This window comes from Bombus fervidus, chromosome 17 (assembly GCF_041682495.2).
Source record: "Bombus fervidus isolate BK054 chromosome 17, iyBomFerv1, whole genome shotgun sequence".
Classification (NCBI taxonomy): domain Eukaryota; kingdom Metazoa; phylum Arthropoda; class Insecta; order Hymenoptera; family Apidae; genus Bombus; species Bombus fervidus.
In genome coordinates, this window is record NC_091533.1 from 5,104,783 (window position 1) to 5,123,609 (window position 18,827).

The following is an 18,827-nucleotide window of genomic DNA, read 5'->3' on the forward strand; positions in this document are numbered from 1 at the left end:
GTATATAACGTTATACGTTATAACGTAATGCTACATAACGTTATACGTTATATGGTAATAGTATACAACGGTATAGGTAATAACCTAATAGTATGTAACGTTATAACGTAATAGTACACAACGTTATACGTTATAACGTAACGCTACATAACGTTATACGTTATAATGTAATAGTATATAACGTTATACGTAATATCGTAGTGCTACATAACGCTATACGTTATAAGGTAATGCTACACAACGTTATATGTTATAAGGTAATAGTATATAACGTTATCCGTTATAACGTAATGCTACATAACGTTATACGTTATATGGTCGTAGTATACAACATTATACGCTATAACGGAATGCTACATAACGTTATACGTTATAACGTAATGCTACATAACGTTATACGTTATAAGGTAATAGTATATAACGTTATACGTTATAACGTAATGCTACATAACGTTATACGTTATAAGGCAATAGTATATAACGTTATACGTTATAACGTAGTGCTACATAACGCTATACGTTATAACGCAATGCTACATAACGTTATACGTTATAACGAAATGCTACATAACGTTATACGTTATAAGGTAATAGTATGTAACGTTATACGTTATAACGTAATGCTACATAACGTTACACGTTATAAGGTAATAGTATATAACGTTATACGTTATAACGTAGTGCTACATAACGTTATACGTTATATGGTAGTAGTATATAACGTTATACGTTATAACGTAGTGCTACATAACGCTATACGTTATAACGTAATGCTACATAACGTTATACGTAATCAGGTAATAGTATATAAAGTTATACGTTATAACGTAATGCTACATAACGTTACACGTTATAAGGTAATAGTATATAACGTTATACGTTATAACGTAATGCTACATAACGTTATACGTTATAAGGCAATAGTATATAACGTTATACGTTATAACGTAGTGCTACATAACGCTATACGTTATAACGCAATGCTACATAACGTTATACGTTATAACGAAATGCTACATAACGTTATACGTTATAAGGTAATAGTATGTAACGTTATACGTTATAACGTAATGCTACATAACGTTACACGTTATAAGGTAATAGTATATAACGTTATACGTTATAACGTAGTGCTACTTAACGTTATACGTTATAAGGTAATAGTTTATAACGTTATACGTAATATCGTAGAGCTACAGAACGTTATACGTTATAACGTAATAGTATTTAACGTTATACGTTATAACGTAGTGCTACATAACGCTATACGTTATAACGTAATGCTACATAACGTTATACGTTATAAGGTAATAGTATATAACGTTATTCGTTATAAGGTAATAGTATATAACGTTATACGTTATAACGTAATGCTACATAACGTTATACGTTATAAGGTAATACTATATAACGTTATACGTTATAACGTAATAGTATAAAACGTTATACGTTATAACGTAATGCTACATAACGTTATACGTTATATGGTAATAGTGTACAACGTTATAGGAAATAAGCTAATAGTATGTAACGTTATAACGTAATAGTATACAACGTTATACGTTATAACGTAATGCTACATAACGTTATACGTTATAAGGTAATAGTATATAACGTTATATGTTATAACGTAATGCTACATAACGTTATACGTTATAAGGCAATAGTATATAACGTTATACGTTATAACGTAGTGCTACATAACGCTATACGTTATAACGTAATGCTACATAACGTTATACGTTATAAGATAATAGTATATAACGTTATACGTTATAACGTAATGCTACATAACGTTATACGTTATAAGGTAATTGTATATAACGTTATACGTTATAACGTAATGCTACATAACGTTATACGTTATAAGGTAATAGTATATAACGTTATACGTTATAACGTAATGCTACATAACGTTATACGTTATAAGGTAACAGTATATAACGTTATACGTTATAACGTAATGCTACATAATGTTATACGCTATAACGTAATGCTACATAACGTTATACGTTATAACGTAATGCTACATAATGTTATACGCTATAACGTAATGCTACATAACGTTATACGTTATAAGGTAATAGTATATAACGTTATACGTTATAACGTAATGCTACATAACGTTATACGTTATAAGGTAATAGTATATAACGTTATACGTTATAACGTAATGCTACATAACGTTATACGTTATATGGTAATAGTATACAACGGTATAGGTAATAACCTAATAGTATGTAACGTTATAACGTAATAGTATACAACGTTATACGTTATAACGTAACGCTACATAACGTTATACGTTATAATGTAATAGTATATAACGTTATACGTAATATCGTAGTGCTACATAACGCTATACGTTATAAGGTAATGCTACACAACGTTATATGTTATAAGGTAATAGTATATAACGTTATCCGTTATAACGTAATGCTACATAACGTTATACGTTATATGGTCGTAGTATACAACATTATACGCTATAACGGAATGCTACATAACGTTATACGTTATAACGTAATGCTACATAACGTTATACGTTATAAGGTAATAGTATATAACGTTATACGTTATAACGTAATGCTACATAACGTTATACGTTATATGGTAATAGTATACAACGTTATAGGTAATACGCTAATAGTATGTAACGTTATAACGTAATAGTATACAACGTTATACGTTATAACGTAATGCTACATAACGTTATACGTTATAACGTAGTGCTACATAACGCTATACGTTATAACGTAATGCTACATAACGTTATTCGTTATAAGGTAATAGTATATAACGTTATACGTTATAACGTAATGCTGCATAACGTTATACGTAATATCGTAGTGCTACAGAACGTTATACGTTATAACGTAATAGTATATAACGTTATACGTTATAAGGTAATAGTATCTAACGTATAACGCTATAAGCTAATAGTATATAACGTCATACGTTATAACGTAGTGCTACATAACGCTATACGTTATAACGTAATGCTACATAACGTTATACGTTATAAGGCAATAGTATATAACGTTATACGTTATAACGTAGTGCTACATAACGCTATACGTTATAACGTAATGCTACATAACGTTATACGTTATAAGGTAATAGTATATAACGTTAGACGTTATAACGTAATGCTACATAACGTTATACGTTATAAGGTAATAGTATATAACGTTATACGTTATAACATAATGCTACATAACGTTATACGTTATAAGGTAATAGTATATAACGTTATACGTTATAACGTAATGCTACATAACGTTATACGTTATAAGGCAATAGTATATAACGTTATACGTTATAACGTAGTGCTACATAACGCTATACGTTACAACGCAATGCTACATAACGTTATACGTTATAACGAAATGCTACATAACGTTATACGTTATAAGGTAATAGTATGTAACGTTATACGTTATAACGTAATGCTACATAACGTTACACGTTATAAGGTAATAGTATATAACGTTATACGTTATAACGTAGTGCTACATAACGTTATACGTTATATGGTAGTAGTATATAACGTTATACGTTATAACGTAGTGCTACATAACGCTATACGTTATAACGTAATGCTACATAACGTTATACGTAATCAGGTAATAGTATATAAAGTTATACGTTATAACGTAATGCTACATAACGTTACACGTTATAAGGTAATAGTATATAACGTTATACGTTATAACGTAATGCTACATAACGTTATACGTTATAAGGCAATAGTATATAACGTTATACGTTATAACGTAGTGCTACATAACGCTATACGTTATAACGCAATGCTACATAACGTTATACGTTATAACGAAATGCTACATAACGTTATACGTTATAAGGTAATAGTATGTAACGTTATACGTTATAACGTAATGCTACATAACGTTACACGTTATAAGGTAATAGTATATAACGTTATACGTTATAACGTAGTGCTACTTAACGTTATACGTTATAAGGTAATAGTTTATAACGTTATACGTAATATCGTAGAGCTACAGAACGTTATACGTTATAACGTAATAGTATTTAACGTTATACGTTATAACGTAATGCTACATAACGTTATACGTTATAAGGTAATACTATATAACGTTATACGTTATAACGTAATAGTATAAAACGTTATACGTTATAACGTAATGCTACATAACGTTATACGTTATATGGTAATAGTGTACAACGTTATAGGAAATAAGCTAATAGTATGTAACGTTATAACGTAATAGTATACAACGTTATACGTTATAACGTAATGCTACATAACGTTATACGTTATAAGGTAATAGTATATAACGTTATATGTTATAACGTAATGCTACATAACGTTATACGTTATAAGGCAATAGTATATAACGTTATACGTTATAACGTAGTGCTACATAACGCTATACGTTATAACGTAATGCTACATAACGTTATACGTTATAAGATAATAGTATATAACGTTATACGTTATAACGTAATGCTACATAACGTTATACGTTATAAGGTAATTGTATATAACGTTATACGTTATAACGTAATGCTACATAACGTTATACGTTATAAGGTAATAGTATATAACGTTATACGTTATAACGTAATGCTACATAACGTTATACGTTATAAGGTAACAGTATATAACGTTATACGTTATAACGTAATGCTACATAATGTTATACGCTATAACGTAATGCTACATAACGTTATACGTTATAACGTAATGCTACATAATGTTATACGCTAGAACGTAATGCTACATAACGTTATACGTTATAAGGTAATAGTATATAACGTTATACGTTATAACGTAATGCTACATAACGTTATACGTTATAAGGTAATAGTATATAACGTTATACGTTATAACGTAATGCTACATAACGTTATACGTTGTATGGTAATAGTATACAACGGTATAGGTAATAACCTAATAGTATGTAACGTTATAACGTAATAGTATACAACGTTATACGTTATAACGTAACGCTACATAACGTTATACGTTATAATGTAATAGTATATAACGTTATACGTAATATCGTAGTGCTACATAACGCTATACGTTATAAGGTAATGCTACACAACGTTATATGTTATAAGGTAATAGTATATAACGTTATCCGTTATAACGTAATGCTACATAACGTTATACGTTATATGGTCGTAGTATACAACATTATACGCTATAACGGAATGCTACATAACGTTATACGTTATAACGTAATGCTACATAACGTTATACGTTATAAGGTAATAGTATATAACGTTATACGTTATAACGTAATGCTACATAACGTTATACGTTATATGGTAATAGTATACAACGTTATAGGTAATACGCTAATAGTATGTAACGTTATAACGTAATAGTATACAACGTTATACGTTATAACGTAATGCTACATAACGTTATACGTTATAACGTAGTGCTACATAACGCTATACGTTATAACGTAATGCTACATAACGTTATTCGTTATAAGGTAATAGTATATAACGTTATACGTTATAACGTAATGCTGCATAACGTTATACGTAATATCGTAGTGCTACAGAACGTTATACGTTATAACGTAATAGTATATAACGTTATACGTTATAAGGTAATAGTATCTAACGTATAACGCTATAAGCTAATAGTATATAACGTCATACGTTATAACGTAGTGCTACATAACGCTATACGTTATAACGTAATGCTACATAACGTTATACGTTATAAGGTAATAGTATATAACGTTATACGTTATAAGGTAATAGTATATAACGTTATACGTTATAACGTAATGCTACATAACGTTATACGTTATAAGGTAATACTATATAACGTTATACGTTATAACGTAATAGTATAAAACGTTATACGTTATAACGTAATGCTACATAACGTTATACGTTATATGGTAATAGTGTACAACGTTATAGGAAATAAGCTAATAGTATGTAACGTTATAACGTAATAGTATACAACGTTATACGTTATAACGTAATGCTACATAACGTTATACGTTAGAAGGTAATAGTATATAACGTTATATGTTATAACGTAATGCTACATAACGTTATACGTTATAAGGCAATAGTATATAACGTTATACGTTATAACGTAGTGCTACATAACGCTATACGTTATAACGTAATGCTACATAACGTTATACGTTATAAGATAATAGTATATAACGTTATACGTTATAACGTAATGCTACATAACGTTATACGTTATAAGGTAATTGTATATATCGTTATACGTTATAACGTAATGCTACATAACGTTATACGTTATAAGGTAATAGTATATAACGTTATACGTTATAACGTAATGCTACATAACGTTATACGTTATAAGGTAACAGTATATAACGTTATACGTTATAACGTAATGCTACATAATGTTATACGCTATAACGTAATGCTACATAACGTTATACGTTATAACGTAATGCTACATAATGTTATACGCTATAACGTAATGCTACATAACGTTATGCGTTATAAGGTAATAGTATATAACGTTATACGTTATAACGTAATGCTACATAACGTTATACGTTATAAGGTAATAGTATATAACGTTATACGTTATAACGTAATGCTACATAACGTTATACGTTATATGGTAATAGTATACAACGGTATAGGTAATAACCTAATAGTATGTAACGTTATAACGTAATAGTATACAACGTTATACGTTATAACGTAACGCTACATAACGTTATACGTTATAATGTAATAGTATATAACGTTATACGTAATATCGTAGTGCTACATAACGCTATACGTTATAAGGTAATGCTACACAACGTTATATGTTATAAGGTAATAGTATATAACGTTATACGTTATAACGTAATGCTACATAACGTTATACGTTATATGGTAGTAGTATACAACGTTATACGCTATAACGTAATGCTACATAACGTTATACGTTATAACGTAATGCTACATAACGTTATACGTTATAAGGTAATAGTATATAACGTTATACGTTATAACGTAATGCTACATAACGTTATACGTTATAAGGTAATACTATATAACGTTATACGTTATAACGTAATGCTACATAACGTTATACGTTATATGGTAATAGTGTACAACGTTATAGGAAAGAAGCTAATAGTATGTAACGTTATAACGTAATAGTATACAACGTTATACGTTATAACGTAATGCTACATAACGTTATACGTTATAAGGTAATAGTATATAACGTTATATGTTATAACGTAATGCTACATAACGTTATACGTTATAAGGCAATAGTATATAACGTTATACGTTATAACGTAGTGCTACATAACGCTATACGTTATAACGTAATGCTACATAACGTTATACGTTATAAGATAATAGTATATAACGTTATACGTTATAACGTAATGCTACATAACGTTATACGTTATAAGGTAATTGTATATAACGTTATACGTTATAACGTAATGCTACATAACGTTATACGTTATAAGGTAATAGTATATAACGTTATACGTTATAACGTAATGCTACATAACGTTATACGTTATAAGGTAACAGTATATAACGTTATACGTTATAACGTAATGCTACATAATGTTATACGCTATAACGTAATGCTACATAACGTTATACGTTATAACGTAATGCTACATAATGTTCTACGCTATAACGTAATGCTACATAACGTTATACGTTATAAGGTAATAGTATATAACGTTATACGTTATAACGTAATGCTACATAACGTTATACGTTATAAGGTAATAGTATATAACGTTATACGTTATAACGTAATGCTACATAACGTTATACGTTATATGGTAATAGTATACAACGGTATAGGTAATAACCTAATAGTATGTAACGTTATAACGTAATAGTATACAACGTTATACGTTATAACGTAACGCTACATAACGTTATACGTTATAATGTAATAGTATATAACGTTATACGTAATATCGTAGTGCTACATAACGCTATACGTTATAAGGTAATGCTACACAACGTTATATGTTATAAGGTAATAGTATATAACGTTATCCGTTATAACGTAATGCTACATAACGTTATACGTTATATGGTCGTAGTATACAACATTATACGCTATAACGGAATGCTACATAACGTTATACGTTATAACGTAATGCTACATAACGTTATACGTTATAAGGTAATAGTATATAACGTTATACGTTATAAGGTAATAGTATATAACGTTATACGTTATAACGTAATGCTACATAACGTTATACGTTATAAGGTAATACTATATAACGTTATACGTTATAACGTAATAGTATAAAACGTTATACGTTATAACGTAATGCTACATAACGTTATACGTTATATGGTAATAGTGTACAACGTTATAGGAAATAAGCTAATAGTATGTAACGTTATAACGTAATAGTATACAACGTTATACGTTATAACGTAATGCTACATAACGTTATACGTTAGAAGGTAATAGTATATAACGTTATATGTTATAACGTAATGCTACATAACGTTATACGTTATAAGGCAATAGTATATAACGTTATACGTTATAACGTAGTGCTACATAACGCTATACGTTATAACGTAATGCTACATAACGTTATACGTTATAAGGTAATTGTATATAACGTTATACGTTATAACGTAATGCTACATAACGTTATACGTTATAAGGTAATAGTATATAACGTTATACGTTATAACGTAATGCTACATAACGTTATACGTTATAAGGTAATAGTATATAACGTTATACGTTATAACGTAATGCTACATAACGTTATACGTTATAAGGTAACAGTATATAACGTTATACGTTATAACGTAATGCTACATAATGTTATACGCTATAACGTAATGCTACATAACGTTATGCGTTATAAGGTAATAGTATATAACGTTATACGTTATAACGTAATGCTACATAACGTTATACGTTATAAGGTAATAGTATATAACGTTATACGTAATATCGTAGTGCTACATAACGCTATACGTTATAAGGTAATGCTACACAACGTTATATGTTATAAGGTAATAGTATATAACGTTATACGTTATAACGTAATGCTACATAACGTTATACGTTATATGGTAGTAGTATACAACGTTATACGCTATAACGTAATGCTACATAACGTTATACGTTATAACGTAATGCTACATAACGTTATACGTTATAAGGTAATAGTATATAACGTTATACGTTATAACGTAATGCTACATAACGTTATACGTTATAAGGTAATACTATATAACGTTATACGTTATAACGTAATGCTACATAACGTTATACGTTATATGGTAATAGTGTACAACGTTATAGGAAAGAAGCTAATAGTATGTAACGTTATAACGTAATAGTATACAACGTTATACGTTATAACGTAATGCTACATAACGTTATACGTTATAAGGTAATAGTATATAACGTTATATGTTATAACGTAATGCTACATAACGTTATACGTTATAAGGCAATAGTATATAACGTTATACGTTATAACGTAGTGCTACATAACGCTATACGTTATAACGTAGTGCTACATAACGTTATACGTTATAAGATAATAGTATATAACGTTATACGTTATAACGTAATGCTACATAACGTTATACGTTATAAGGTAATTGTATATAACGTTATACGTTATAACGTAATGCTACATAACGTTATACGTTATAAGGTAATAGTATATAACGTTATACGTTATAACGTAATGCTACATAACGTTATACGTTATAAGGTAACAGTATATAACGTTATACGTTATAACGTAATGCTACATAATGTTATACGCTATAACGTAATGCTACATAACGTTATACGTTATAACGTAATGCTACATAATGTTCTACGCTATAACGTAATGCTACATAACGTTATACGTTATAAGGTAATAGTATATAACGTTATACGTTATAACGTAATGCTACATAACGTTATACGTTATAAGGTAATAGTATATAACGTTATACGTTATAACGTAATGCTACATAACGTTATACGTTATATGGTAATAGTATACAACGGTATAGGTAATAACCTAATAGTATGTAACGTTATAACGTAATAGTATACAACGTTATACGTTATAACGTAACGCTACATAACGTTATACGTTATAATGTAATAGTATATAACGTTATACGTAATATCGTAGTGCTACATAACGCTATACGTTATAAGGTAATGCTACACAACGTTATATGTTATAAGGTAATAGTATATAACGTTATACGTTATAACGTAATGCTACATAACGTTATACGTTATATGGTAGTAGTATACAACGTTATACGCTATAACGTAATGCTACATAACGTTATACGTTATAACGTAATGCTACACAACGTTATACGTTATAAGGTAATAGTATATAACGTTATACGTTATAACGTAATGCTACATAACGTTATACGTTATATGGTAATAGTATACAACGTTATAGGTAATAAGCTAATAGTATGTAACGTTAAAACGTAATAGTATACAACGTTATACGTTATAACGTAATGCTACATAACGTTATACGTTATAACGTAATAGTATATAACGTTATACGTAATATCGTAGTGCTACAGAACGTTATACGTTATAACGTAATAGTATATAACGTTATACGTTATAAGGTAATAGTATATAACGTTATACGCTATAAGGTAATAGTATATAATGTTAGAAGTTATAACGTAGTGCTACATAACGTTATACGTTATAAGGTAATAGTAAATAATGTTATACGTTATAACGTAATGCTACATAACGTTATACGTTATATGGTAATAGTGTACAACGTCATAGGTAATAAGCTAATAGTATGTAACGTTATAACGTATTAGTATACAACGTTATACGTTATAACGTAGTGCTACATAACGCTATACGTTATAAGGTAATGCTACATAACGTTATACGTTATAAGGTAATAGTATATAACGTTATACGTCATAACGTAATGCTACATAACGTTATACGTTATAAGGTAATAGTATATAACGTTATACGTTATAACGTAATGCTACATAACGTTATACGTTATAAGGTAATAGTATATAACGTTATACGTCATAACGTAATGCTACATAACGTTATACGTTATAAGGTAATAGTATATAACGTTATACGTAATATCGTAGTGCTACAGAACGTTATACGTTATAACGTAATAGTTATAACGTTATACGTTATAAGGTAATAGTATATAACGTATAACGTTATAAGGTAATAGTATGTAACGTTGTACGTTATAAGGTAATAGTATATAACGTTATACGTTATAACGTAATGCTACATAACGTTATACGTTATATGGTAATAGTATACAACGTTATAGGTAATATCGTAGTGCTACAGAACGTTATACGTTATAACGTAATAGTATATAACGTTATACGTTATAAGGTAATAGTATATAACGTTATACGCTATAAGGTAATAGTATATAATGTTAGAAGTTATAACGTAGTGCTACATAACGTTATACGTTATAAGGTAATAGTATATAATGTTATACGTTATAACGTAATAGTATATAACGTTATACGTTATAACGTAATGCTACATAACGTTATACGTTATATGGTAATAGTGTACAACGTTATAGGTAATAAGCTAATAGTATGTAACGTTATAACGTAATAGTATACAACGTTATACGTTATAACGTAATGCTACATAACGTTATACGTTATAACGTAATAGTATATAACGTTATACGTAATATCGTAGTGCTACAGAACGTTATACGTTATAACGTAATGCTACATAACGTTATACGTTATAAGGTAATACTATATAACGTTATACGTTATAACGTAATGCTACATAACGTTATACGTTATATGGTAATAGTGTACAACGTTATAGGAAAGAAGCTAATAGTATGTAACGTTATAACGTAATAGTATACAACGTTATACGTTATAACGTAATGCTACATAACGTTATACGTTATAAGGTAATAGTATATAACGTTATATGTTATAACGTAATGCTACATAACGTTATACGTTATAAGGCAATAGTATATAACGTTATACGTTATAACGTAGTGCTACATAACGCTATACGTTATAACGTAATGCTACATAACGTTATACGTTATAAGATAATAGTATATAACGTTATACGTTATAACGTAATGCTACATAACGTTATACGTTATAAGGTAATTGTATATAACGTTATACGTTATAACGTAATGCTACATAACGTTATACGTTATAAGGTAATAGTATATAACGTTATACGTTATAACGTAATGCTACATAACGTTATACGTTATAAGGTAACAGTATATAACGTTATACGTTATAACGTAATGCTACATAATGTTATACGCTATAACGTAATGCTACATAACGTTATACGTTATAACGTAATGCTACATAATGTTCTACGCTATAACGTAATGCTACATAACGTTATACGTTATAAGGTAATAGTATATAACGTTATACGTTATAACGTAATGCTACATAACGTTATACGTTATAAGGTAATAGTATATAACGTTATACGTTATAACGTAATGCTACATAACGTTATACGTTATATGGTAATAGTATACAACGGTATAGGTAATAACCTAATAGTATGTAACGTTATAACGTAATAGTATACAACGTTATACGTTATAACGTAACGCTACATAACGTTATACGTTATAATGTAATAGTATATAACGTTATACGTAATATCGTAGTGCTACATAACGCTATACGTTATAAGGTAATGCTACACAACGTTATATGTTATAAGGTAATAGTATATAACGTTATACGTTATAACGTAATGCTACATAACGTTATACGTTATATGGTAGTAGTATACAACGTTATACGCTATAACGTAATGCTACATAACGTTATACGTTATAACGTAATGCTACATAACGTTATACGTTATAAGGTAATAGTATATAACGTTATACGTTATAACGTAATGCTACATAACGTTATACGTTATATGGTAATAGTATACAACGTCATAGGTAATAAGCTAATAGTATGTAACGTTATAACGTATTAGTATACAACGTTATACGTTATAACGTAGTGCTACATAACGCTATACGTTATAAGGTAATGCTACATAACGTTATACGTTATAAGGTAATAGTATATAACGTTATACGTCATAACGTAATGCTACATAACGTTATACGTTATAAGGTAATAGTATATAACGTTATACGTTATAACGTAATGCTACATAACGTTATACGTTATAAGGTAATAGTATATAACGTTATACGTTATAACGTAATGCTACATAACGTTATACGTTATAAGGTAATAGTATATAACGTTATACGTAATATCGTAGTGCTACAGAACGTTATACGTTATAACGTAATAGTTATAACGTTATACGTTATAAGGTAATAGTATATAACGTATAACGTTATAAGGTAATAGTATGTAACGTTGTACGTTATAAGGTAATAGTATATAACGTTATACGTTATAACGTAATGCTACATAACGTTATACGTTATAAGGTAATAGTATATAACGTTATACGTTATAACGTAATGCTACATAACGTTATACGTTATATGGTAATAGTATACAACGGTATAGGTAATAACCTAATAGTATGTAACGTTATAACGTAATAGTATACAACGTTATACGTTATAACGTAACGCTACATAACGTTATACGTTATAATGTAATAGTATATAACGTTATACGTAATATCGTAGTGCTACATAACGCTATACGTTATAAGGTAATGCTACACAACGTTATATGTTATAAGGTAATAGTATATAACGTTATACGTTATAACGTAATGCTACATAACGTTATACGTTATATGGTAGTAGTATACAACGTTATACGCTATAACGTAATGCTACATAACGTTATACGTTGTAACGTAATGCTACATAACGTTATACGTTATAAGGTAATAGTATATAACGTTATACGTTATAACGTAATGCTACATAACGTTATACGTTATATGGTAATAGTATACAACGTTATAGGTAATAAGCTAATAGTATGTAACGTTATAACGTAATAGTATACAACGTTATACGTTATAACGTAATGCTACATAACGTTATACGTTATAACGTAATAGTATATAACGTTATACGTAATATCGTAGTGCTACAGAACGTTATACGTTATAACGTAATAGTATATAACGTTATACGTTATAAGGTAATAGTATATAACGTTATACGCTATAAGGTAATAGTATATAATGTTAGAAGTTATAACGTAGTGCTACATAACGTTATACGTTATAAGGTAATAGTATATAATGTTATACGTTATAACGTAATGCTACATAACGTTATACGTTATATGGTAATAGTGTACAACGTCATAGGTAATAAGCTAATGGTATGTAACGTTATAACGAATTAGTATACAACGTTATACGTTATAACGTAATGCTACATAACGTTATACGTTATAACGTAATAGTATATAACGTTATACGTAATATCGTAGTGCTACAGAACGTTATACGTTATAACGTAATAGTATAAAACGTTATACGTTATAAGGTAATAGTATATAACGTTATACGTTATAACGTAATGCTACATAACGTTATACGTTATAAGGTAATACTATATAACGTTATACGTTATAACGTAATAGTATAAAACGTTATACGTTATAACGTAATGCTACATAACGTTATACGTTATATGGTAATAGTGTACAACGTTATAGGAAATAAGCTAATAGTATGTAACGTTATAACGTAATAGTATACAACGTTATACGTTATAACGTAATGCTACATAACGTTATACGTTATAAGGTAATAGTATATAACGTTATATGTTATAACGTAATGCTACATAACGTTATACGTTATAAGGCAATAGTATATAACGTTATACGTTATAACGTAGTGCTACATAACGCTATACGTTATAACGTAATGCTACATAACGTTATACGTTATAAGGTAATAGTATATAACGTTATACGTTATAACGTAATGCTACATAACGTTATACGTTATAAGGTAATAGTGTACAACGTCATAGGTAATAAGCTAATGGTATGTAACGTTATAACGTATTAGTATACAACGTTATACGATATAACGTAGTGCTACATAACGCTATACGTTATAAGGTAATGCTACATAACGTTATACGTTATAAGGTAATAGTATATAACGTTATACGTTATAACGTAATGCTACATAACGTTATACGTTATATGGTAATAGTATACAACGTTATACGTAATAAGCTAATAGTATGTAACGTTATAACGTAATAGTATACAACGTTATACGTTATAACGTAATGCTACATAACGTTATACGTTATAAGGTAACAGTATATAACGTTATACGTTATAACGTAATGCTACATAATGTTATACGTTATAACGTAATGCTACATAACGTTATACGTTATAATGTAATAGTATACAACGTTATACGTAATATCGTAGTGCTACATAACGCTATACGTTATAAGGTAATGCTACACAACGTTATATGTTATAAGGTAATAGTATATAACGTTATACGTTATAACGTACTGCTACATAACGTTATACGTTATATGGTAGTAGTATACAACGTTATACGCTATAACGTAATGCTACATAACGTTATACGTTATAACGTAATGCTACATAACGTTATACGTTATAACGTAATGCTACATAATGTTATACGCTATAACATAATGCTACATAGCGTTATACGTTATATAGTAATAGTATACAACGTTATAGGTAATAAGCTAATAGTATGTAACGTTATAACGTAATAGTATACAACGTTATACGTTATAACGTAATGCTACATAACGTTATACGTTATAACGTAATAGTATATAACGTTATACGTAATATCGTAGTGCTACAGAACGTTATACGTTATAAGCTAATAGTATATAACGTTATACGTTATAACGTAGTGCTACATAACGCTATACGTTATAACGTAATGCTACATAACGTTATACGTTATAAGGTAACAGTATATAACGTTATACGTTATAACGTAATGCTACATAACGTTATACGTTATAACGTAATGCTACATAACGTTATACGTTATAAGGTAATAGTATATAACGTTATACGTTATAACGTAACGCTACATAACGTTATACGTTATAAGGTAATAGTATATAACGTTATACGTAATATCGTAGTGCTACAGAACGTTATACGTTATAACGTAATAGTTATAACGTTATACGTTATAAGGTAATAGTATATAACGTATAACGTTATAAGGTAATAGTATGTAACGTTGTACGTTATAAGGTAATAGTATATAACGTTATACGTTATAACGTAATGCTACATAACGTTATACGTTATATGGTAATAGTATACAACGTTATAGGTAATAAGCTAATAGTATGTAACGTTATAACGTAATAGTATACAACGTTATACGTTATAACGTTATGCTACATAACGTTATACGTTATAACGTAATAGTATATAACGTTATACGTAATATCGTAGTGCTACAGAACGTTATACGTTATAACGTAATAGTATATAACGTTATACGTTATAAGGTAATAGTATATAACGTTATACGCTATAAGGTAATAGTATATAATGTTAGAAGTTATAACGTAGTGCTACATAACGTTATACGTTATAAGGTAATAGTATATAATGTTATACGTTATAACGTAATAGTATATAACGTTATACGTTATAACGTAATGCTACATAACGTTATACGTTATATGGTAATAGTGTACAACGTTATAGGTAATAAGCTAATAGTATGTAACGTTATAACGTAATAGTATACAACGTTATACGTTATAACGTAATGCTACATAACGTTATACGTTATAACGTAATAGTATATAACGTTATACGTAATATCGTAGTGCTACAGAACGTTATACGTTATAACGTAATGCTACATAACGTTATACGTTATAATGTAATAGTATACAACGTTATACGTTATAACGTAATGCTACATAACGTTATACGTTATATGGTAGTAGTATACAACGTTATACGCTATAACGTAATGCTACATAACGTTATACGTTGTAACGTAATGCTACATAACGTTATACGTTATAATGTAATAGTATACAACGTTATACGTAATATCGTAGTGCTACATAACGCTATACGTTATAAGGTAATGCTACACAACGTTATATGTTATAAGGTAATAGTATATAACGTTATACGTTATAACGTACTGCTACATAACGTTATACGTTATATGGTAGTAGTATACAACGTTATACGCTATAACGTAATGCTACATAACGTTATACGTTATAACGTAATGCTACATAACGTTATACGTTATAACGTAATGCTACATAATGTTATACGCTATAACATAATGCTACATAGCGTTATACGTTATATAGTAATAGTATACAACGTTATAGGTAATAAGCTAATAGTATGTAACGTTATAACGTAATAGTATACAACGTTATACGTTATAACGTAATGCTACATAACGTTATACGTTATAACGTAATAGTATATAACGTTATACGTAATATCGTAGTGCTACAGAACGTTATACGTTATAAGCTAATAGTATATAACGTTATACGTTATAACGTAGTGCTACATAACGCTATACGTTATAACGTAATGCTACATAACGTTATACGTTATAAGGTAACAGTATATAACGTTATACGTTATAACGTAATGCTACATAACGTTATACGTTATAACGTAATGCTACATAACGTTATACGTTATAAGGTAATAGTATATAACGTTATACGTTATAACGTAACGCTACATAACGTTATACGTTATAAGGTAATAGTATATAACGTTATACGTAATATCGTAGTGCTACAGAACGTTATACGTTATAACGTAATAGTTATAACGTTATACGTTATAAGGTAATAGTATATAACGTATAACGTTATAAGGTAATAGTATGTAACGTTGTACGTTATAAGGTAATAGTATATAACGTTATACGTTATAACGTAATGCTACATAACGTTATACGTTATATGGTAATAGTATACAACGTTATAGGTAATAAGCTAATAGTATGTAACGTTATAACGTAATAGTATACAACGTTATACGTTATAACGTTATGCTACATAACGTTATACGTTATAACGTAATAGTATATAACGTTATACGTAATATCGTAGTGCTACAGAACGTTATACGTTATAACGTAATAGTATATAACGTTATACGTTATAAGGTAATAGTATATAACGTTATACGCTATAAGGTAATAGTATATAATGTTAGAAGTTATAACGTAGTGCTACATAACGTTATACGTTATAAGGTAATAGTATATAACGTTATACGTAATATCGTAGTGCTACAGAACGTTATACGTTATAACGTAATGCTACATAACGTTATACGTTATAAGGTAATACTATATAACGTTATACGTTATAACGTAATGCTACATAACGTTATACGTTATATGGTAATAGTGTACAACGTTATAGGAAAGAAGCTAATAGTATGTAACGTTATAACGTAATAGTATACAACGTTATACGTTATAACGTAATGCTACATAACGTTATACGTTATAAGGTAACAGTATATAACGCTATACGTTATAACGTAATGCTACATAACGTTATACGTTATAAGATAATAGTATATAACGTTATACGTTATAACGTAATGCTACATAACGTTATACGTTATAAGGTAATTGTATATAACGTTATACGTTATAACGTAATGCTACATAACGTTATACGTTATATGGTAATAGTGTACAACGTTATAGGAAAGAAGCTAATAGTATGTAACGTTATAACGTAATAGTATATAACGTTATACGTAATATCGTAGTGCTACAGAACGTT